Raw genomic sequence first — 25,249 nt, 5'->3', positions numbered from 1 at the left:
AGGCTCACAGAGGTCAATAATCTGCCTAAGGTTATTCAACTATTAATATGGTGGAGCTAGGATTTAAATCTAAGCACTCTGGTACCATAGTCCCTGCTCTAAGCACTCTGAGATATGTCGAAGGGAACTTGTAACTGAACCTGGAAAGAGGGAGGTATATTCATAGCGGAGGGCTGTGAATTATTTAGCTCCATCATGTCCAACCCAGTGTGCTAAACTCCCTGGACTATGTATTCAAGAGACTTAGGGAATCTGTCTTTCAACTTCTTCTGATCAATGTATATGAGATCAAATTTTGCTATCAGAAAAAAACTAAAGCCAAATGATGGTTTTGAAGTTCTGAGGAGGAAATTAACAGACCTGGGACAAACCTAGGAAGAAGTAAACTATTTCCACTTTCCAGTGAAAGGAAGAAATTCAGGGAAAGAAAACAGAATTTGGAAAGTGAATATCTGACCACATATATAATGTTTCAGAATGGGATTTGGTTTGCTGATACAACTGGAGATACTGCAAATGGAGAACATTTCACTGAAGCAGGGAAGGAAGAATTTCCCAATAGCTTGCCAAACTGATACCTACCTACTTAGCACAATTCAATCACACACCAAATCAACAGAGAGAAACCCACAAATACACAAATGAAGTCGATAATAATACTGGGACATTTTATTGAGTACTTATTCTGGGTCAAGGATTGTTCCAAGTGCTTTCTACACAGTATTGAACGTAACCTTATGAGTTCTATGAGAGAGGTACAATAATTTTCATTTTATAGATGAAGAAACAGAAACAGAGACAAAAGTCACAGGGCTGACCAGTGCTGATTTCAGAATTTGAACCCAGGTAGCCTGACCAGGAATCTATGCTCTTAGCCACAACAATTTATTGCCTTGAGGTACACATGTATTCTCAATTTCTCAATATCTTTTGATTGACAAGGTTAATATTTTGCACATAGCTCAGAGCAATTTTTTAGGCTTTAGTAAGATCTGAATAAAAAAACATGCTCTTAAATGTGTACTGGCTGATTTCTCTATTAGCACTTGACTCCTTCTAATTTGGACTAAGCCTGAACTTTCTTCTATTTTTAGGTGGATATATAGATATGGTTAAGGAGATAGATATATAGATATAGATATCAAGGTTGATGCTATTTCCTAGATTGAGAAGAAAAAATTATTTAAAATGTGTGTTAGCAGATATGACCTTAGATCTATTTAGATTAAGTAGTGATGTTTTCTTTTCAAGTGCAATAATTTTTCATAAATTTAAGTGACACAGTAAGACTGTGAGTCTATTAAATTTGTTTTTCTACTTACTAGAACAAATTCGAATAAAATCTTCAACATGAAAAAATAAAATCTCTTCCTTAAAATATAACGGTTAACCACTAGATGGAGCAACTAAATTTTAAATTTTTTACTCATGGCAAACTTTTAAGCTCGTTTTGAATTTAGTCCTGCTCTTAGGTTACTTATTTCTTCGGTGCTCCATTATCTTTTTCTTTATCAGATATTTAGAAGTGCATTATAATCTCTGGCAGAAAACCTTAATAAAAACAAAGTAAATAATAATGCATCTGACGTTTGTATACGTAAGACTTAGTGAGGCAAAAGTAACCTAGAAGCAGCGCAGGAGGCATGACACAAAGGCTGAACAGTCAATGTGGTAGTCGGAATAGCTGCTTCAGGTGAAGAAATCTCCATTTGACCATTCCAGCTGGTAAGAGGTCTCATATGAAGTTCACTGCCTTTCGAGGATGAAAGAGTGTAGAAAGTACCCCAATGATGATGTCAGAATATGCCTAAAAAGATAAAAGTTGATGAATTTGTGACTCACTATATATATATATATATATATATTTACCAAATTAGCAAAGCCTTTACACTGATGCATGCAAGGAAGAGCATTTGAACTTCTGTAAAGACTTTAGTTCAAAAAAGTAAAAATACGTCTGTCATGTCTAAGTCTTGTGGTATCATGGGAGCAGCTGGACAGGCAAGGAGAAGCCTTTCCACATTCAAAGCCATGGAGATCTTCCACAGCCTACTCTAGGAAATAATGTTTTGTGTGTAATTCCTAAATTCTTTAATCAGGGACCAGGCTAATGCAGTCTTAAATCTGTTTTCTGGACTCTTCTTCATAGAAAGACTTGCTGACACATCAAGAAATATTTTAACACAATAAAAGTAATTTTTGCTAAAACAAAAAAAAAGTAATGCAGAAAAGACTAATCATAAAAAATCAAATTAAGAATTTCAAAAAAAATAACTAAGAAATTAAACTTAAACAAACGTAATAAACATAACAACTAAATCAGCTGTTTTCTTATTTGAGATCTGCTATCTGATAATGTGAATCCAAGCAACAAAAGACCTTGGAGCCACCAGAACAGTCCATGTGTAAATAGTCTCCAAGTATGCATGAAATAGCAGAAGTTCTGGCAGGAAGAGCCAAGATGATGTTTGATAGGGTGGCTCAGGAAATACAAATTTGGGGCTAATGATTTCTGCACAATGGGGGGAATTTATCTAGACTATGTGGATTATTCTCTTCCCACTGAATATCAGAGCAATCATTCATTCATTTAATAAATATTTATTGAGAGACTACTATGTACTGGGCATCGTAAACTCTACTTACCAACAGTTTCAGAGACAGAAGATGTTGTCTCAGAATTAGGCCAAGGTTAACAGGACACTATAATTTTCAACATTACGTGGATCTGTTCTGGCAAACCTAAGGAGGAGGAACGGGTAGCAAGAATTAATGAAACAGCTGCCAAAGCTTGTGAAAACCAGGATGTTGGAAGAAGATGACCTAAACTGAATGAAGACAGAGACTTTACTGACCAAGGGAGTCATCAGTTCCTTTAATAGAATATTAAAGATCAACATCAGTACCACATGGAACATTACACAAAGTTTGTTCTGAGCATCACTATGCTTATGCTAACTATTTGTGAGTTTGTGCCATTTTCATCTCTTTTTTTTTGCCTTTATAAAGACTTGAATTAAAGAACAGTTTTGTAAAACAATAGAATTTTCTGTCTAGACTGATAATTGGCATCAAATTTCTTTCTATTGGTCAGAGCAAGCAGATCAGGTAAGCAACCCCTCTTAAAGAAATGATGCCTCGTTAAAGCTTTCTCCTTCCTGAATGTGACAGCTACACTAATGCTCTTCATAGGCTACTTGGTTAGATAGTCACTCAAAGACCATTTACGTTTTATTTTAGAGTTCAAATAAGCTTGATTGTCTGGTTTCCAAATCCTTAGCATATATGAAATTAACATCTGCTGAGCATTTTAACATGTACTGAGCGTTTTAACATGTACTGAGCGTTTAAATTAACATGTACTGTCACTTAACCCTCTGACACCCTTATGATGTAGGTATTAGCTATCATTTTATGTATGAGAAAATTGAAGAGCAAGGTTAAGTAACATGTACAGGGTTACACAGCTCTTACGTGGCAGATCTGGGATTTCCATGCAAACAGCTTGGATCCAGACTCACTATAAAAAAAGATTAGCTATACTGTAAAGAACAACTGTTAACTGGAGGGTACATAGATGGCAGCAAGAAATGACTATCATTTGTCTGACAGCAAAGGAAGACATGAAATGTGAAAAGCTGCTGAAAGAATTAAAAATATACAGCAATCTGAGGTCATTTAAAACACCTGTAAACTGCTCTGTACTTATATATTTTTTCAGATTTTCAGGACACTTCAAATTTTAAGCATTCATTTCCATAACCCCTATGGAAGACACTCAAACTTTTCCCACTGTTTTTCTTAAATTTTAATTCAGAAAATATATTTACTATACCCAAAGCTTATTTGGAATGGAGTACAGTCTAGCAATAGTTAAAATATAGCTCAGAGGCTGAGTATAGTATGAATGCATCTATATCTTAGGAAGAAATGGCCTAGGCTCCAAGTTCTTTGAGAGTCATTTCTGCCTCAGCTTCTAGGGACCATGATGAAAGGGATAGTATTTCTACTATTGGGAGATGGAAAACTCTGAAGGGTACATACAGGTGGCCTCTGCTAAGGGGAAGTCTTAGAGAAAAGACACTATAAATCTCGTTAAGATGGCAGCCATGTACCCCACCCCACCAGCTCAGGGACCAGGAAAACTAGAGTGACTGGCTGTGTGGGTGTGCCTACTGCGGAGCCAGTTCTCACAGCCAGTCCTGTGCTGTGGCTTAGGCTGGACTGCATATCCCCAATGAGAAGAGGTGAAAGCTATGATAACACAGCTCCCCACCTTGTGAGCCAAATCGAAATGAGAGAACACTGTTTCTCTACCACTGCCTGATTCTACTGGGATCAGCATCCTGAGCTAACTTTTCATGGTAAGTCCTCCTTTCTTCCAAGGCAAGAAAAGAGCTAGTAATCAGTTAGGATGCTCTACCAACTCCCTACAGGAAGACAGGAGCAGTTCAGAACACAGATGGTGCCGTTCGAGTGGGTGGGTACACAACTGAACCAGGTTTTAAGATGCCTGAAGTTAATACAACTTGGGGTACCTTTTGTAAGAAAAGAGAATACAAAATTATGAACACACAAAAAATAAGGTTCAAAAGTGAATATTCATGTAGAATGAGAAAAGAAATCAATAACAGATTTTAAAAAGTTGACAAATACCACAATCCCAGAAAAACAGCATAATATTTTCTAATGAATTTTATGACATGATCTGTAATACCTTTTTCCTGCATTTTTGGCTATATATTTTCTGATCCTCTTTAAATGACAATGACTTTGTAATATTTTCCATAGAGAAAATTGAAAGATAATTCTTTTTTCCTCTAGAAAGTCTCATCAAAATTTGATTTATTTTGTTTTTTTTTTTCATTACTGATGGATTTCAGCTTCACAACTCACTATTTCCAATGTCACTTTTAAGATTGCTGTCAAATGTGGAAAACCTCTATCAAGATTCTATCATAGCTGTAAGATTTCAGGGCAATTCAAGTTTTCTCAGCAGGGATTATTCTAAAGTACTCTTTCAAGTGATGACCGTCCTTAACCATATTACTCTGGTTTGGAGGCAACCCATGTAAGTGAAGCATAAATTTCAACCAAAACTTAAGTTTCGGTAACTCCATGATAAATCCACCTCTGTGTAAGTGGGCAATTTCCAGTGCAAATTTGAGAACCCGTAGAAGCTCAATAGAGGATATTGCTATAATGGTAATAGGTGCAAGCTGCCTGTGCTGGTTTGAAAATATTATGTGCCCCTGAAAAGCCATGTTTTAATCCTGATTCAATCTTGTGGGAGCAGCCATCTCTTAATCCTGATTCAATACTATAGGGTGGAAATTTTTGATTAGATTATCTCCACAGAGATGCCGCACCCCCAATTGTGGGTATGACCTTTTTTAAAATGGAGATGTGATGCCACCCATTCCAGGTGGTGCTTGATTAGTTTACTTGAGTCTTTAAAAGGGGAAATATTTTGGAGAAACCTCAGAAATGACAGAACCAACAGAAACTTCAGAGTACAACTGACACAGATGTGAACACTTGGAGAACAGAGACACAGATATTTGGAGATGCTTGGAGCTCAGCAGACATCCCCATGAGATGTTAAGCAAGCTAGAACCTAGAGAGAGCCAAGGGGAGCCAAGAGATGAAAACCAGCCCTGGAGAAGCAAAGTGAGGAACCCCCACAGGAGCAGAGGCTGAAAGCACAGGAGCACTGGAGCAAGGGACCCGCAGATGCCAGCCACATGACTTCCCAGTTGACAGAGGTGTTCCTGACACATCGACCTTCCTTGAGTTAAGATATCCTTCCCTAGATGCCTCAGCTTGGACATTTTTATAGACTTAGAAAGGTAAAATTGTAACTTATTAAATTCCCCTTTTTAAAAGCCGTTCCGGTTCTGGTATACTGCATTCCAGCAACTTGCAAACTAAAACACTGCCTATAGTGAAACACTCCTGAAGTGGCCATTTAAAGATTTGGGGAATCACTCTCAAGCTCAAAAACTAGGTCACACAGCATCGGTGGCAATTCAGAATCTTCAGGTGAAGGATAAATCTATCTGCCTGCAAGCTAAAAGAGGAATTACGTGAATTTGGACCACATAACTCTGTAGCAATATTGGCCTGAACTATTCCAGAATACCCCTCTGGACACTTTCTAGATCCTTTCCCAAGGAAGGTCTGACCTATAAAGGGACTTATTAAACATGCAGAAGATAGAGAGAAGAGTGTACTTACACTTCCAGGCACAGGGTGGCATGTTGCCTGGACCTTCTGCGGGCTTCCTGGGAACAAGAACGTCTATGGCCAGTGATCTCTACCTGCGCTACTACGTAAGGCGCAAAGGAAATTTGGACATGAGTTTTTGTAGTTTGAGTTTCAGCCGATGGAAAGCTTAGATATACCAACAACAGCAATTATAAAAATGATGTTATGATCAGAAAAGAGGCACATGTACAAAAGAGTGTAATGGAAGAACTGAAGAGAATTACTGATGACAGTGATATTACAAAAGAAGACGTTGCTTTGTGGGGTCCCCTGACAGGGTTGGCAGAGAGGAGCTTGAAATTGTAATTGGAGATGAATACATTTCTTTTATCACGTCAAAAATAGGTTCTCTAATTGATGTAAATCAGTCAAAGGACCCAGAAGGCCTTCAAGTATTTTACTATTTGGTACAAGACCTGAAATGTTTAGTTTTCAGCCTTATTGGATTATACTTCAAGATTAAACCAATCCAAATAGTATGGTTTTGAAGCCGTCTGTATAGTTAATTAAGGATGGGTAAGGGAGGGTTTATTTTCATTCACAACACTGGGATGTGTATGAAAGCGAGGCAAACTTTTTATATGCAAACTAGAAATAAGAAAATACATAAACAGGCTTAGTGGTACTCTCACTTGGATCGTAGTGTGTTCGACATCTTTCTACAAGTTAAATTCCATAAATAAAAGCTACCTATCATTGAAATTCTGCTGCAATAAAACATATCAAAGCCTGAAAAAAAGTGTATTTTAATAGGGACTTTTCAAAAGTCGCTACTTTACTCCATTTAGAAAGACCTTTAACATATACAGTGTTGAAATTGATGATATTTGGGGATCTCGCTTGATATCACATTGTATGGACTTTGAAATCAAAAGGATTTGAAGTCAGATCTCCTCAGTCAGCTTCAAATTTTTAGTTTATAGCTAATCTTGTTTCATTTATATTCCCAAACCCATAAACCAAACCCCTTCACCTCAGGATTATTTTAAAAATAAATTCTGTACATCAAAATCTTTATTCATAAATATTCTATAATGTATATCAAGAAGAAGGACTCTTTAAAAATAATAATAACCATAGTATCATTATTACAGATTTAAAATTAATATTAATTCTATCATATCAATGAATATCCAGTCCTACACTTCTATATCGATGACAAAAAAAAAAAAAGGTATACTGAAGTAAAAGATATTATATGTAAGTTTTGGTTTTGTCCAGTATGTGACCATGGCAAATTCAAGTCATTTTTCTGGACGTAACTTATTCCTCAAAAAATGGAAAACATGACTGGCCCCCATAACTCTTCTTGTCTCATCATTGTTACAAAAAGCAGGTTGCTAATGTCTCTGAACTTCAATATTTCATTTATTAAATGGGGATAATAATAACTACCTTATAAGTTTATTATGAATACTAAAGGAGATAATAAAATATGTGAAATAGCTGGCACATAACAGGCACTCAAAAAACATTGGTCCTCTTTCTCCTTTGAATCCCAAACTCAATCTAAAGCAATACTGCTACATTTTAATGGGGTATATTAAAGCCAGGCTCCGATTTTCTCTGTCATGCAGATACAATAAAAAAGTAAGTAGTTCAAGTAACCAAAGAGACAATGACAATTGAATTCAATACTGATCCTGGACTGGATCTAATAAAGGAGGAGAAAAGGCCTAAAAGGACATTATTGGGGCATATAAAATATAGCCTGAAAGCTTCATATCAATGTTAAATTTCTTGGATTTGACAACTCTACTTAAGGTGGTTACTTAAGTGAATATCCTTGTTCTTAGGAAATACATAGATAGATGTATTGTGTGTTCAGGTAGGATGATGTATACAACCAACTCCCAGATGTTTGGGAGATAGACAGAATGATACAGTTGTGGCAAAATCTTAAGTTGGTTGATCTGTGGAGGGAGATATGTTTGAGTTCACTGTATGGGTTTTGTTTTATTTTTGCAACTATCCTATAAGTTTGAAATTATTTCAAAATAAAAAGTTAAAAAAAAAGTAAGTAGTTTGTGTAGTGTGTAATCTAAGGCTCAGAAATTGATCGACTTGCCCAAAATACACAGCGGTTAATTGGCAGAACCAGGATTTACACAGAAAGCTTCTTCTGCGGGGTGTTAACGAACCTAAGGCATCAAGTGAAAATTAAACTGTGCTCTGACTATTCTTTTCACAGAAGCAGGAAAATATATAATAGTTTTAAGGAAAAATTCCATCCAAAATGGTTGTGTTTTTAAAGTTTTTTTGAGCTAACGGCTTCTTGAGCTAATGGAGAAACCAAAGCATCTTGAGCTAAAGTATCTCAGAAAACTCATTTCCTGGGTGTTTCACGTTTAGAGATTTAAAGTTTAAAACTAAATGTTAACAATGACATTTAAAATCTATTGATGATATTCAGGATGCTTTAAATTTCTGAACAAAAATCTCTATATATTTTCTCATAAAATGAAACCAAAACTATTACCCATAAGAAACTCCATAGCTTGACCAAAGGTCCATTGCAATTAGTGTATCTATTATAATTTATAAACTGTCAAGGCTGAAGGTGGCATGATGCCCTCCATGTATCCTTAACTTTATATATTTAAAAGGCAAGAAATCTTGCTTGTGGCTTTCTCCAGCTGGGCCTCAAGTTCTAAAACTCAAGCACTCGTTTGCTTAACTCACTTTCTATTGCCTTTCTGGGTCAATGCTAAGTCTTTTTCAGCTACAAAATATGGTGGGGGAAATCATTTTGTGCAGTTTGTACTTTTCTTTGCATAGGTCTTACATGTTTCTCATTGTTTCTAGGTATTTTATGGAGAAAGAGAAAGAGGGAGACAGAGAAAGATATTTATTATAAGAATCGGCACAAGCAACCGTGAGGACTGTCAAGTCCAAAAACTGTAGGGCAGACCACAAGTTGGAAACTCAATGAAGGTGATGCTGAATTCCCCAGGAGAAGTGGGCTCGCTGAAAAACAAATAGATATTCTACTTTCTGACTGCCGAAATCTTCAGTTCGTTCTTTAAGATCTCCAAGTGATTAGATAAGAAAATTCCTCCCGTTGCTGAAGGCAGTCTCCTTCATTGCTTATAGATGTAATTGGTCATAGATACAATGAACTGATTGATGATTTAAATTCGTCGATGAAATACTCTCACAGCAACAATTAGGTCAATGCTTGTTTGACCAAACAACTGGACTCCATAACCTAGCCAAGTTGACACATGAAATTAACCATCACAGTAGGTGAGATTTCTCCTCTTAGGTTTTCTTACTAATTTTTGCTGGTATATAAGTAAGCTGCATTGGCCTAGTCTTTAATACTCATTGTGAGGACCTGGATGAGAGAATAGAAGGGATTTTCTCAAACATCTCCAGTAAGGGGTAAAGTGACATCAGTATTAAACATGACCTTGGATGAATAGAGAAGTGTTAGAAGCAAAGAAAATAATGTTGAGTGGGTGGGTATAACACAAAACAATAACAACAAAAAACCAAATTACCAAAAATGAAAGCCAGAAAACCTGGCTATAAAAAGTATGTCAACTAAAGATATAAACTCAAAGTGATTAATTAGCTGACCATGAATGAACAGTGAAGAATTGCCCTTTTTATTCTGACCTATAAAATCGGAATCTGGCATGTAAGGGCCATCAGTCATGCTCCCTTTTGTGTTCAGTGCTATTGAAACCCCTACTATGCCACACTCTGATTCTGGCAGCCACCATCTTATGAGAAATGTGGGGAAATTATAACTAAAGTTGATATGAGAACTATAAAGCTGAGTGCAATGTTAAAAAAAAAAATAAGATCAGAAGATGGCATTACAGAAAGGAGGAAGAACAGATTCTTTAATAGCAGGACAATAACTAACACTAGCCTTGTTCACAGAAGGTAAAAGAAGATGAAATAGGCTTAATTGCAACATAATATTTTGCCACAATGCCAATAATTTTGGACAGCAGTTTTCCTAATCATGGATGAACACCTCTGAGCTTCTAAAACAAAGCTGAAACTAAAGGAATATGAAAAGAATGAACCTGAAGCGGGGTCTTTATTTTCGTGTCCGTAGTACCTTGTTTTGCCATAATGCAAACAAAACAAAAACAATCAGCAGTTTTGGTATGCCAGCGTGAATATACAGCCTCTTAGTACAAAAAGTACTGGGGGGTATGGTGGGAAAGTGCTGATTTGGGATACCCTTTGCTCGTTTGCCAGTGACAGGAATTGGGGTGGGGTGTTGTGGACACTGACAGGTGTCCAGGTTTTCTGTGAATGCTCCTTTTTAAGGTACGACACCAGGATTTAAAATTCCTTGAGGTCGTTCAAAGAATTGGTGCATTGAACTGAGCCCAGGAACTCTAGTCCTTCCCTTCCGTGGCTGCAGCCGACCAGGCTTCCAGGGGAAGGCAGTGCTGCTAAGGGTGGCTCCACAGGCTTGGAAATGGCAAATGCCTCCATGTGTAATACTTTAGTGACTAGGGAGATCTGTTAACCAATCTATGTTAATCATTTGCCCATTTGGTGTAGAGCATTTCCCTGCTAGCAGAAAGGGTCTGCTTACAAGCTGCAGTGGACAAGTTTGAGACCGAGTAGTCATCTGCTGCACCTGCAGACCAGAGCTCTGGAATCTTGATTCCACTCCATCTGCTCTCTCCTCTGGACACTGGTGAAGCTGAGCCTCAGGTCAGAATGAGCACAGCAGATCTAACCATGCAGCCACAGCCATAGGAGTCCCTGGATCATTTGCCATGCTCTGCTGTGACACGGCCCTGGCTCTGAAAGGACAGTCTGATGCTTTGAGTTTTAAAGCCTATTCTGGTGATACGACCATTGAGACAACCATTCTTCATTTATCTTTAAATCAGGGCTCCATCGGGCAGGTAACCACCATGGTAAAGGATCTTCCAAGGGGTCTGGTGACAAAATGGTCAGTTGGGACAAATACTACCTTGGCTGCAGATGCTGGTTTTCCTGAGAAGGGCTTCATGCGTGGGCCTGACAGGGCTGGCCTGGGCCACCTGTGGTGTGGCTGTGGCCATGTCCCGCCCTTGCCCTGCTCCCCTCCCTTGTCGGCCCCTGCCCATGAGACCGGTGTTTGCAGAGGGTAGGAGATATTGCCTTGCACAAACTCTTAAGGCCATTTTAAAGCTTGACACATTTTGAAAACAGCATTTGGCTCAGAGTACAAATAAATGCCTGGCCATTTTGGAAAACAAGGTGTTCTCAGCCTGTCTCCTTACCTGGCACGCTGCATAGTACCCCATAAACCTAGAGTTTAATTTCATAAGGAATCAGCTAAATCACTTCAGCTTATGTAAACGTCTCCAGGGCTGCTGAGGAGTGTCATAGCCCAAAATAAGGTGAGGTTTGATTCTGAACCCTTAATATGTGCCAAATGGTGTAACTGATTTAGAACCTCATCTTTTCTTTTCATGCTTTTTTTCTTTTCACGCTCAGTACATACTGCCCTGTCCTGGTGCCTGGGTTTCCCACTTCATAAAATTGCATGGATTTGACCCCGAGGAGCCGCCCCCTATCTCAGGTGGACTTCCCTTTACATACATTACATATATATTGCTACTTAACTCCTGTGTGCCAATTAAGAAAATATTTGGATATTAAATGAACTGTCACTGTGGTTTTTAAAATGGCAGTGCCCTTTGATTTGTGCTGATTAAAGGGCAGTGTCAGCTTGAATCAACACTCATTTATCCTGGGAGGGACATCTCACATGGTCATCCTTGTCACCTCCACGCTGTGTGGTACCACCTGACGACACGAAAAGAGGACGTTGCCTGGCTGCCACTGGACGGCTTTGCTCGCTCAGATGTGACCTGCTGTGCTCCTTGGCTGGAAGACTGGAGGAGGGACAGCAGCTGTACCATTCCTGAGCCCAGGCCCCCTGGCACCGGCCAGGTCCTTCCCAGCTGTTTTCAGGCCTGCACTGCCGCTGCTCCAGCCCCGTGTACTCATGGGAATAGATACGTACGTTCTTTCTTTTTTCCATTATTTAGAGAATACTTTATTAGTTTCTATAATCAAACCCATACAGATAAGACCTTACATATTTAATACAGTGCTTTACCCCTGTACAAATGGAAAAAATATAAGTTTAATGTTTCTAGAACAATATGGCTAGTAATTTCTGTACAATGCTGACTCAACACAGTACAACTTGGATACTTTTTCTAAAATTGACAGTACACCTAAAATTTCCAAAAATTCAAATTATATATATGTGTGTGTGTATGTGTGTGTGTGTTTGTGTATAAAAAGACTAATAGCAGTATGGTATGCATCAATAGCAGCAACAGCTTTTCCAGGTTCTTCAGTCATCTGAACAAAATCATAGAGACGTCCAGCACACTCCATTAAAAAAAAAAAGGTAAAACACAAAAATTCCAGAAAACAGCAAGTCTATTACTGTTATGGTACCTGGCACCATTTTTTATTAGCTTCTCAATCATCATCTGGAAAGAAAAACATTCTAGAATAACATCATTAAAAACAGTCTGATATAGCACAGTCACTACTGTATTGTAAAGCAGGTACAAGATATTTTACATCCACAGAGGTATGATACAGCATTGTCCTACATCTGTAATACCTTAGGATACAATTAAAAAGGCATTATTTAAGACTTGATTCTACTTTTCCAGCAGAAAAGTCCGGTGTGACACAGCTATGGCGAAGAAATGCAGCTTCTTAGAAAGGAATTTCTTTCATTAGCAGCACAGTTCTAAGGACAGTGCTCTTCATGAACATCAGCTAAAAAACATTTTGAAAAACAAAAAAACAAACAAAAAAAATTTGATTCATATAAAGACAACAGAGTGGAGCAAGAAGGACTCTACCTAACTAGTATTTTGCCAAATCTGTCATGTTAGAATGGTGAGAGCTCCATAGAAGAAAGGAAGGCCAAGGAACAGTTGTTCTTGAAAAGGGATAAGTTTTTGTGCCAGGTGATTATAACTTAATCTTTTAATATTATGTTCATTAACCTCTCAATTGAGTGAATTCCTGATGGTTTTAACACAGACCCTAAGACGAATGCTTTCTGTGGCCAGCACTGAGTCCTCCAATGCGCCTGGTACCTGCTGTCGACACGGACTCCGAGCCAGTTGTGTCTCATGGAGTAGGACAGTCTCGGTGGGAGGAACAGTGGCCTTGCTTCAGACGTCTTCACTGTGTGTTTTGAAATGACAGCCACAACAACACAAAACTCTCTTGACCTGTAACTTAAAGATCATAAACTTCAGGCAATAATATCTTCTGTGTAAGCTTTTAAAATTATTTTGGGGGATCATAGCTCGTTTTATTTTGTGCTATAAAATTAAGTGTTAAATGACTTATATTCCTAGATTAAAAAACAATGGATTCATACGTGACGTCAAATTTCCTGTTCGAGAAGTGCAATCTATTCAGTTTTTTTAATATGCTGCTCTAAGAATACTGACAATTTAAGTAATCTCAGACTGTTTCTAAAGATGCTATTGGCTAAGCTATCTACAGCTAAGAAGGTAAAAATTCACCTTGCTCCTGAATGCAAACCAAAGGAATCTATAGCCCAGCTAGTGAGCAGGTGGGAGAGCTGAGAATGATTCCCTTCTTACAGCGCCTGGTGGAAGAGAGGTACAGGGTGTTTATACACAGCAACCATGCAGATCTCGACTCTGGTCCCTGCTGTGTTTCATACAGGAAAGATAAGGAGAAGTGATTTGGAAGTTAGGTAAGATCTTGTTGGATCAAAGACAAACCTATCTCAATCAGCTCTGAGAAGTGGCAAGGAAAAAAACTTCTAGCAGCTGAGAAATAAGCCTCTAGGATTTTCAAATTAATGCTGCTGTAGAGGGACAAATTTACTTTAATGGTTTGGAACTGAGGCACCTGAGTTTAAGGTGAGTATAATCTCTTAGAAAAAACATTAAGAATTGGTGGGGAAAGATAACAGTAGTGCTAAGGATTGTAGTAGAGCCTACAGAATTATTCCATGCTCCATTTTTAAAAAAGGATGCCTTTTAAAATGGTTTATAGAGGACTATTAGAGAAATGGCTCTTTGAACTACCCTGGGTCAATACTTATATATTTTATTCTCTTCCTTTAGAACCCCATGATGACTGTTACCCAATTTTTCTATTACCAGTATATATTTTTTCTTTCCCATAATCCTATTAAGTTCTTTCTTTTATAATATGCCACGATTTTTTTCTTACGTTAGACTTACTGTACAATGCATTGCATTTACACTGACTGCCTCCTATCATCTTAAAGTGAATTTAATCTCATGGAAATAGCAGACAGCTCTGTAATGGAAATTGACTCTTCCTAAATTGGCTGTATTATTCTTTTCCCATTTTACTTATAATATGTCTTGACCTGTAAGATTACTTCAGTTCCTGTGGGAAGCAATGTAACTAGGGAAGGTTGGATGGGCAATTGGGAATATGCTTGGAAAAGTCAGTTTAATACCTAGTGAAGTAAGCCATACCCAGAATAGTTAAAGTAAGGGTTTATGTTGGATTGAGCTGGAACATGTTTCCATCTTGACTATGTAGCAGTAATATTTTTTCCTTCCATTTTCTCTTTTAAACTTTTCAGGATATTTGCCTTAGAATATTAGATTAATACTGAAATGAGACAGTAGAGAAGCCCTTCCAGTTTATGCTTCCAGCAAAGAATAGATTTTCACAAGGATAAATGATGGAATAAGTCAATATATCTTTTCTGCATATATTGTGCAATTTTGCTTATGTTCAAAGGGGATGCTTGATTTGGTCTGGTTTAGGCTTTAATAGTTTTCAAAACATTTTATGAAAGCCCCAAATTTTACAGTTGATAGACACTAATGAGATCTTATTTTAGGGACATTTTTAAAGGGTGAAAATAATGTGATATATGATAGATCAATGAAATCTAAACTATTGTATATGAATCCTGAGATTTGGCATATAATTTTCATGCTTTTGAAAATAAAACTGAAATAGGCAGGTTTAGTTAAACTAACATTCACAAAATAATGCCAAGTATTTAATTTTCTGCTTTTTAGTTGTTTGTTTGTTTGTTTGTATGGGGAGGCACAGGGAATCAAACCCGGATCTCCAGCGATGGCAAGTATTTAAAATGCCCACTGAGAAAACATTTCACACATGTTGTAAGGAAGATAAAAGGCAGTGTTTTGCACATAGTAGACACTCAAGTCAGCCATATATTTATTCCTTAGTTAACCTACTATGTGTCAGGAAATGCCATATGCTAGTGATACAAAAAGAAATACTACTTGTTTCCTGCCTTCCAGAAGTTCATTACCCAGTTAAGTGATAAGCATATAAATAAAATAACCACAAGAAAATGATAAAACTACCCTAAAAGTCTGTAAAGTACTCTAAGAGCTAAGAAACTCACTAGTCTGCCCATATAAGGGAGTGGTCATAGAGGGTTTAAGAGAAGATGATAAATGAGCTCGGGTGTGAATGTTGACTGGGTGACAGGTAAGGCAGGATTGGCAAGAGATTATTACTCTGAAAAATTAAGCCAGATCACAAAGAGCCTTGTATGTCATGCAAATTAATTGACTTTATCTGAGAAGTAATGGGGAGTCGCCTTGCAAGGGATGACAAGACCTGATTTGTACTTTAGAAATTTACTTCCAATGGCACTGTGAAAGATGGACTAAAGAGCACATGAGACTAGGGACAAGGAAGCCTTTTAGGAGGCTATTCCCATAGCCCAGAAGGAATGTCAAGTATTTAAACCAAGGCAATGTCAGTGAGGATTATAAGAAAACCAATTTGAGAGATATTTCAATAGGACCAGGTGACTAACTAGATAGAACATGGAAATGAAGACATATTCTGAGTTTTCTGGCTTAATCAACCAGGTGGCTTGTGGAGTCATTAATTGAAGTGGATAGTATAGAAGGAAAGGCAGATTTGGAGAAAACAATAGTAATGAACTTAATTGAAGATACATAATTTGTGGTATATATAGAAATATCCAGTTATTATTTGAACATGTGCTATTAGGATAAAAGTTTGCGCAGGGTGCATATATATGTGTGTGTAGATGATAGCTTAATTAGGGGAGTTGACAAGTCAAGTCTATGTGTGAAAGGCTGTTTCTCAACTGCTTTCCAATCCAACACATCTGAGACATGTCACAACCACATTGGTAACTGTATCAATACAGATTTTATAAGAATGTGCTCTCAACACTCTTTTCTTTTGAGTGATGAGAAGTAGGCAAAACAACAGAATCCTGATGAAAAGCTACACTTAAGGCAATACTGGTCAACCTTCAGTGTGTATAGAAGCACCCATCAAGCTTGCTTGGAATAAAGATGCCCAGGCCTCACCCCCCAGAGATTTTGATTCAGTGGTGGGGGCGGGGCGGGGGGGGAGGTGTTCAGGAACTACAGCTTTAAAAAGCAACTCCAGTGGGCAGTGCAAAGGTAGCTCAGTGGCAGAATTCTCTCCTGCCATGCCGGAGACCTGGGTTTGATTCCCAGTGCCTGCCCATGCAAGAAAGAAAAAAAAAAGGAGAAGAACTCCAGTATGACTGCTGATTATTGATATTTCTTTTGGTCCAGTGTCTTGGAGCAGCTAGAAGAAAAAATGAAAACTCATGAAATTGTAACCCATTCTAAACTTTAAAATCTGTTCTATAACTACTTGTTAAAATGTGCTTGGAAATTTACTGGTTTTTTTGCATATATATTTCACAATTAAAAAAAAAAGGCAACTCCAGTTTCATACACCCTGAAGTATGAGAACTTCTTTAGGAAGGTCTAAAAAAAAGAAAGAAAAAAGAAGTAGTCAGAATTTCGCAAATGTGAATTTTGCCTTAAAAATGACCATGCATTTAACTGGAATCAGGTTTTTTCTTTTTGTTTTAAAGTTCATGGCTTTAGTCAAAACTTAAGAGATTATTTTTCCTGGAAAAGTTTATAACAAATATGTTTGTCTGCTTTCAGTCATGACAACATATTTCCCTAGTCTTAACAAGAACGAGGTCTAAAAACAGCAGTAAAAGCAGCTGGTTTACAAAATTTGAAAATGATTAATTTAAAATGTTAGTGTCATTTTGCTTAGCGGAAAAGGCCATGCACTGAATTTCAGAAAACCTGCATTACATGGTATTAGAAACTAACCTTGAGCCAGTCCTTGAAAGTTTCTAGGTCTTCATTTTCCCATTTATCACAGGAGAGGACTGGGCTGGAAAAGCTTCAAGATTAAAGATAAGACCTACATGTGGTCTTTTAGTTTGTCTATTAGGTTGAGACAAATGAAAATCACGATATGTAAGCATTTTTGACATATAAAACAATGGCAATTTCATATGGCTCAAAATATCTAAGATAGAGCTGGCCAGTTAGGCATGGCCAGTCTAGTGGCTCTATTTTTCCTTCAGTCAGCTTGCTTCATTTTCTCCTATAACAGATAGTTTTTCTTCAGGGCCATCAACAGGCCCTCCTTTATTCCTGGCTCTGTAACTTCAAAGGGTAATCACTCCTCTTTAGCTCTAGATTGAAAAATCCTAGGAAGGACTCAAATTGGCATGGCTTGGATCATACACTTTTCCTGGGATTAAAAACCGTGGTCTGACTATTAGTATTGGTTGTAACTGGATACTTTACTACCTACTGATAAGAGAGGCAGAAAAGTGTGAATGGCAGCTGTTTCAGTTTGTTAAAACTGCCGGAATGCAATGTACCAGAAATGGATTGGCTTTTATAAAGGAAATTTATTAAGTCACAAGTTTACAGTTCTAAAGCCATAAAAATGTCCAACTAAGGCATCCAGAGAAAGATACCTTGACTCAAGAAAGGCTGATGGTATCTGGAACACCTCTATTACCTGGGAAGGCACACATGACTGGTGTCTGCTGGTCTTTGGCTTCTGGTTTTGAATAGCTTCCCCATGGGGAGTTTTTTTCTGCACCTCCAAATGTCTCTGACTGCATTGGCTCTGGTTCCCGTCTAGCTTCTGTCAGCTCTCTCAGCTCTTGGCATCTCCTGGGGCTTCTGCATTTCCAAACATCTGTGTCTGCATCTGCATCTGCATCTGAGGTTTCTCAAAAATGTTTCCCCCTTTTAAAAGACTCCAGTGAACTAATCAAGAACCACCTTGAATGTGCAGGGTCACACCTCCATCTAATCAAAAGGTCACACCCACAACTGGATGTATCACATCTCCAACAAAACAACTTAATCAAAAGGTTCCACCCTACAATATTGAATCAGGACTAGAGGTACATGTTTTTTTCTGGGGTACATAACATTTTCAAACCAGCACAGAATTTGAAAATGAACAGGTTAGGAACCCACAATAAAACTTTGGGAAATGGGTATAAATTTAAAGTTCTAAGGCCATGATCATTTCCGAATCATGGCATCAAGAAGAAGATACCTTCTCTGAAGAAAGGTTACTAGTATCCAGGGTTCCTCTGACACATGACAATGTCTGCTGGTCCTTCTCTCCTGGATTCTGGTTTCAATTACTCTCTCCAAATATTTCTGTGTGTTTCTCTTTCAGCTCTTGTGGGTCCTTGCTTGTTTCTCCTAGGAGGTTTCTCTCTAAGCTCTCTGGGCTTGTATTGTCTTTTATCCTCTTCACAAAGGACTCCAGTGAAGGATTAAGATCCACCTTGAATGGGCTAGGTCACATCTCCATAAAAACAACCTAAGCAAAAGGTCCCACCCACAATAGGTCTGTCCCCACAAGAACAGATTAAAAGAACATGGTCGTTTCTAGGGTACATAACAGATTCAAACCAACACAGCAGTTTTACCAGGGAAATATATTTGGAGTGAGGGAAGAGAGGTCACCTAAAGAGGGTGGATAGTGCTGGATAGACCGAACTACAAATATCACTTAAGTGTCAGTGCCTCTCTGGGTGTGTACTTGTATAAAATATACTTTATTCATCAAAAGAAGCCTGTGTCTAGAATAAATTAAACTAGAAGGGAGAAGATCAGATTCAAAAACTTTTTGACTTGGGAAATTATTTTCCTCTTTTGAATCTATTTTCTCATCTGAAAAAAATTATGGGATTGTATCTGATTATGTGTGTGAAATTATCTTGAAAACTGTAAAGTCCTATCAGAAGTAAAAGAATCTTTTATTCAGTGAACATCTGAGTGGCTACTGTGGATTGTGAACTTTATTAGGTACTGGGCATATGAAGAATACAATATGTTTTCATCTTCTGTGACATCATATAGCACAAGCATAGTGTATGTAAATAAGTTCAATGAATCTTAAGGTTTTTAACATTTAATATATATCAAGTGCTTGAAAATTGAGTCAGGGAGTATGGTAATTTAAGAAAGGCAGGAATAATCTATATAACATAGGATAGAGATTACTTAAAATCTGAGTGTAGGAGTTCCGGGAAGATGGTGGAATAGGATAGGTCAAGTTCAACCTTGCTCCAAGGAACAGCTCGAGAAGTGACAGAAAAATGACCGGGAGAGTGATTTCAGGGTGTCAGTGTCCTGGGACAGTCTTCTACATCACAGAGGGAGGCCCTGGCTGAAAAAGCTGAAGAATTGAGACGCAAAAAACTGAACTAGCGCAAACAGCCTAACACACCCCTTTCCAGAGGTCAGGAGTCCTCAGGAGTGCATGGATGGTGAGACAGGGACAAGGAAGTAAGCCAAGCCACATTCCGTGAAAGCAGTACCCTCACACATGCTGCCTCTGCCCCACGACCAGCAATTCCCCCCACACCCCATGCACCTGAACTCCATCACCAGTACCCCCTCCACTTCACTGTGCTCCAAGCACCCCAGCCCCAACCACCCTCCCAGCTCATCTTGACACCACATACCCACCCCTATATGTGTGCAAGCCTGTTTCAGCCCCACCCAACTTTCCCTCGGCAGAAGTACAGTCTCACCCCACCCCTCCTGAGACCCACGCACTGGTGTCCAGTCCCTCAATCTCCACTCCCCCTCCCTGCCCCCTACAGGCAGTCACCTGTGCATCTGGGCTGCAGTGCTCACCTTCTTATCAGGGCCACTCTCACACCCAGCCCACACAGTTACCCTGAGCTCTGCGCATGTGCACATGGACATCCAGCTCCCCATACCCATGAACATACATGTGCCACATCCCTTCAGCTCTGGGCAAACGCTGACCTGTGCATCCCGGCCACACCCACCCCCAGCTCATGCACGCGCAATCCCACCCCACTGCCCCTAAACTCTGCTCACATGCACACCAGGGCCCCGACCCCAGGCTCACACATGGGCACACAGACAGCCTCCCTGCCGGGCACCCACATATCTGTGCACTGACCTCTTGACCCCTGCACACCACCACTCCCCAAGTGCAGACCCTTGCCCCACACCCCAGCACAAGCACCCTCCTCCCACACCTGGAAGGTGCTCTCATACACATCTGAGAAACATAGTCCCTGTCTTGCACACATGTGCACCCCTAGCCACCACATCCGCACCTGTGCACCCACACCAGGGCCCCATCCACCCCGCATTACCCATCCTTGACACATATCCTGCAACCTCCTGACCTGTGTCCCACCCCTACACACTCGTGCATCTGCATCCTGGCCCCCCGGACCCCTTCCCCTGCACAGGACATACCCGCACCTCAGCCTTCCTGTGCCCCAATTTCTCTGCCCTCTACACCTCAGCCTGACACCCACAACATGCATGCTCCACATGCCCACCCACGCTCTGCCCAAGTACCAGCCCAGCACATCTGCTCAGCCCCCTCATCCACCTCCTATGGAGTCCTACCTCTTTGTACCCCACACCACATCCTGCTCCTGCCCTCCAAGGCCTGCCTGAACTGTACCTCACTCCCATGGCCCCCATACAGCACCTCCACAACCCCGCAACACAAACCCCATGCTCACAAGCACCAGCGTAGCTTTCCCAACTTTATGCATATACCTGCACCACAACCCGTCACCGCACTGTTGTACCCCTCACACACCCTACATCCTGCTCCACATCCATCCTGCAAATGCAAAGCTTTAGACTACTGAAGGAAATCAATTTTCAAAGTAACCCTATCAAGATAATTGCATGCAGCGAAGATAACAGAAGATCACTAACCATATGACAATGCAGACAGATATAGCCCAGTCGAACAAACAAATTAAAACAGTGGAGGAGACACAGACTTTGGAACAACTTAATGAAGATGTTCATATAGTGCTGCTAAATAAAATCAGTGGGATGGCTAAGGCCATAAAGAAGATCAAAAAGACAAGAGAAGAGGATAAAGAGGAATCTGAAAGAATAAATAGAAAAATAGCAGGTATCACAGACATTAAAGATGCTATAGAACAAATCAAAAACATGCTAGAGATAGAAAACAGCAGATTTGAAGAAGCAGAAGAAAAATTAAGTGAACTAGAGGACAAAAATGATTTTGAGCACATAAAAGAGCAAATGACAAAAAAAGATGGAAAATTTTGAATTGGATCTCAAGGAGATGATGGACAAAACAAAGCACATAAATACAAGAATCACTGGGGTCCCAGAAAGAGGAGAGAAGAATAAAGGGGTAGGAAGACTAGTGGAGGATATAATGGGGGAAAACTTCCCAACCTTTATAAAAGACATAAATAAACAAATTAAATAAGCCCAATGAACTCCAAATAGAATAAATCCAAACAGGCCTTCCCCAAGGCACATACTAATCAATCTGTCAAATGTTGAAGAGAAGTAGAAAAACCTGAAAGCAGCATGAAAAAAACAATGTACTACATACAAAGGAAACCATGTAAGACTGGAGTTCAGACTACTCAACTGGCACTATGGAGGCCAGAAGGCAGTGGTATAAATTTAACATCCTGTACCCAGCCCAATTGTTCTTCAAAACTGTATTTTAGAACTTCACCTACTCTTTGAGACCAAAGGAAGAAAGGCTTATTTTGTCCAGGACCTAAATTTTCTGTAGCACATAATCTAATTCAATGTGTTTGGAAAGACCATTCAAATATTCCAAATACAGGGAGCCCAGAATAAGAAAGAGGACCTTTAATCCTGTGTAGTTCAATGTAATGCCTGGACACATTCCTGAGTATATTAAGCAGATAATAAAAAAAATACTGGCAAACTTCCTTGAGGAATGGAAGAAAAAATATAGAACTATTAAAATTTATCAGAAGGGAAACCCTGGATAATGTGTCAAACCTTAGGGACACCCAAATTAAGACTTTGATCTCAAGGTTTGCTTTTGTGAAGCTTATGTCAACTCTTCAAAATCTGTGTCCAGACATCCCTCTCCTGTCTTTTTTTTTTTTTTTTTCAGGTACCAGAACTCCCTTTAGTATTTTTTATAGGGCTGGTCTCTTGCTTATGTATGTAGTAGAGAAGCTTAGCCTATCTATAGGTATACCTAAAGGTCACCTCCAAAGGACCTCTTTTGTTGCTCAGATGTGGCCTCTCTCTCTCTAAGTTCAACTCTGCAAATGAAATCATTGCCCTCTCCTGTATGTGGGACATGAAATGGGTGAAAGTCTCCCTGGCAGCATGGTAGATGACTGCCAGGTGTGAGCCTGGCCCTGGCACCATGGGATCAACAATGCCATCCTGACCAAAAGGGGGAAAAAGTGTAACAAATAAAGTATCAGTTACTGAGAGAGTTCAAATAGTCAAGAGGCTACTGTGGAGGTCACTCGTACAGAAGCTTCAGTTAAACTTTCCTACCTACCATAACTTGGCAAACACCAACCAAAACCAATCCTGCCAATCCTAAAGAATACCTATGGTGATATATAAGATTCTCCAAAGGTTCCATGCACTGGGGTAACTTTCTGAAAACCTACCACCTCCATATGGTTCCTTACCATATGGTAAGGAACTGAAATGCAGAGGGGTCAGCGTCTCCAGAACATCAACTAGTTCCATCCCCCTATCCTATATTATCAACAGCCCCTTCCAACATGAAAAAGTTAGAATGGGCATAGCCAAACACCCCTAAAGAGTGGGAGGAAGATCATAGGTGATGGTGGAGTTATAGAGCAAAGGTAGGGTTTAACAAATGAGTATGAGTGCTAAATCATTATTTGATATTTCTTTTAGTCTCCAGTACCTTAGAGCAGCTAGAAATAAAAACCTAAAATTTTGGAATTGTAACCCATACAAAACTCTGAAATCTGTTCTACAACTAACTGTTGCAATGTACTTTGAAATTTATTGCTTTTTTGTATATATGTTATTTTTCACAAAAAAAGAAAAAAAAAGAGGACTATAATAGAGAGGATAGGATTTAGCAAATGAGTATGACTGCTGAATCATTATATTGATATTTCTTATAGTCTCCAATGTCTTTGAGCAGGTAGAAGAAAAAATGAAAAATCATGGACCTGTAACCCATATCAAACCCATTCTACAACTACTTATTAACATGTACTTGGAAATTTATTGCTTTTTAGTTGATATATTTCACATTTTAAAAAGTAACAAAAAATCTGAGTGTAAAATTTCTTTCAGTCAAACCTTTCGCTCATTTTACCATTATCATTTTCACAAAACCATATTTGGGTCTGCTCACCCCTGCAATAAATTAGTTCTTCCTCAAAGCCAACACTGATTGTTCCCACCTGGCTTTCTTTCTTGGAAACCGATCCAGTATTTTCTACTGATTCTCTACTGAATGTTTCTCCTCTCCTTATACACAATTCAACCTGAGTGCAGCACTTCTTACCCATCAACTCATCCTCCACCACTATCTTATCTTTCACCAAATAAGTAAATTTTGAACTCATTCACATTTAGTTGCTTTTATTTTCATTTTTAGCTTTCCTTGGCACAATTCTGTTATTGAATTTGGGAAACTGAAACTTACTTATAATGATCTCATAGTTATCCACCCATTCTAAATCTAAAACTATCCTTTATCATCTGACACAGTCAAACTGATTTCCCGTAGTGACTTAAAAAAAAATTGACAGGATTAAACAACAAATTATAAGAGTCTTTTCAGGAACTTCCTGCCAAAAAACACATTCTTGCCTATACACACAATGTATATGCCAATTACCTATTTCTTTAGCCTGAACAGACCACACTGCAATAAGTTCCTGCCTCCTCCAGAACTGTACAAAATTTCCCAAAGTAAGTTTTGATTAGTGGTCATAATACCACTACTTATTGTTGGCATTTTATATCCATATCCCAAAGTTTTATCATGGGTTCCTAACCCACTCATTTTTAAATTATTTGCTTGGATTTGTTTATTCAGCAAATATTTATTGAGGGTCTACTCTATGCCAGGTGTTGATCTTGGCTGGGTGAGTACAAAATGGAATAGGACAGCCTTTGGCCTCAAGGCTTTTACTGAGTAGTAGAGGAAACAGAAGTAAAATGATAATTACAATACAGGAGATGCAATGGACTATGGGAAGTGTAGTTTTTGTCAGCCTCTTCCTATTTCCTTCATGCAATTCTTCCCCAACTTCATTGGTCTTAGAGTGCCAATTGTATTGGTTCAGGGATGGGCATGTAGCTTCCCCAGGTGAAAGGCCTCTTCAAAAACTTTCCTGCTAGAGTTAGAAAGGAAAAGTATACCTATTCTTTTTGGATCATGATCTCTAAGAAAAGAGCATGATAAGAAGGTTCTGGTGATACTTTTCCAGACAGTTGGTGCAGAGAACCTATCTGCAGCAAGAGAAACTGAAGCTAACATATTAGGAGAAGCAGAAAAAGCAAGACCTGAGAGATGGAGAAAATGTTGCTCATTGCTAGATCTGGACTAGGTGCTGTGTTGGATGTAGGCAGTCCTGGATTGATATGATGGCCCCATGATTATCAGGGATCCAGGCTCCTTCTTTCTGATTTGCCATCTTTAGAATATGACCTCTGTCCTCAGGCAGCAATTGAATTGTTTGGATGGGGGAAAGACACTAACATTTTCCTCAGTCTCTTGATATCACCTAGACACTGAGTTCTGTGCCAATTATCATTTATTGTCAAGCTCACATTGCTGCCTTTCTTATAAACTG

At 38.9% G+C, this 25,249-nt stretch overlaps 1 long non-coding RNA gene and 1 pseudogene across 2 annotated transcripts in view; one reads left to right on the top strand and one right to left on the bottom strand.

Annotated features, from left to right (window-relative positions):
- Nucleotides 1-665: 665 nt before the first annotated feature.
- Nucleotides 666-25,249, bottom strand: part of LOC143650066 (uncharacterized) — a 66,937-nt gene continuing 42,353 nt past the window's right edge. Inside the window, exons 2-3 of one of the 2 annotated variants that reach the window (XR_013159342.1) lie at nt 2,647-2,742; nt 666-1,807 (exon numbers count right to left, since the gene is read on the bottom strand). This is a non-coding gene — a long non-coding RNA (uncharacterized LOC143650066). Of the gene's footprint in view, nt 1,808-2,646; nt 2,743-12,069; nt 13,509-25,249 lie in introns of those variants that run through there. The other variant, XR_013159341.1, reaches the window with a different exon arrangement.
- On the top strand, nt 6,303-6,755 carry LOC143650930 (protein mago nashi homolog pseudogene; annotated as a pseudogene).

The sequence above is a fragment of the Tamandua tetradactyla genome, chromosome 11, assembly GCF_023851605.1.
Source record: "Tamandua tetradactyla isolate mTamTet1 chromosome 11, mTamTet1.pri, whole genome shotgun sequence".
Classification (NCBI taxonomy): domain Eukaryota; kingdom Metazoa; phylum Chordata; class Mammalia; order Pilosa; family Myrmecophagidae; genus Tamandua; species Tamandua tetradactyla.
This window is presented reverse-complemented; position numbering and strand designations above follow the sequence as displayed.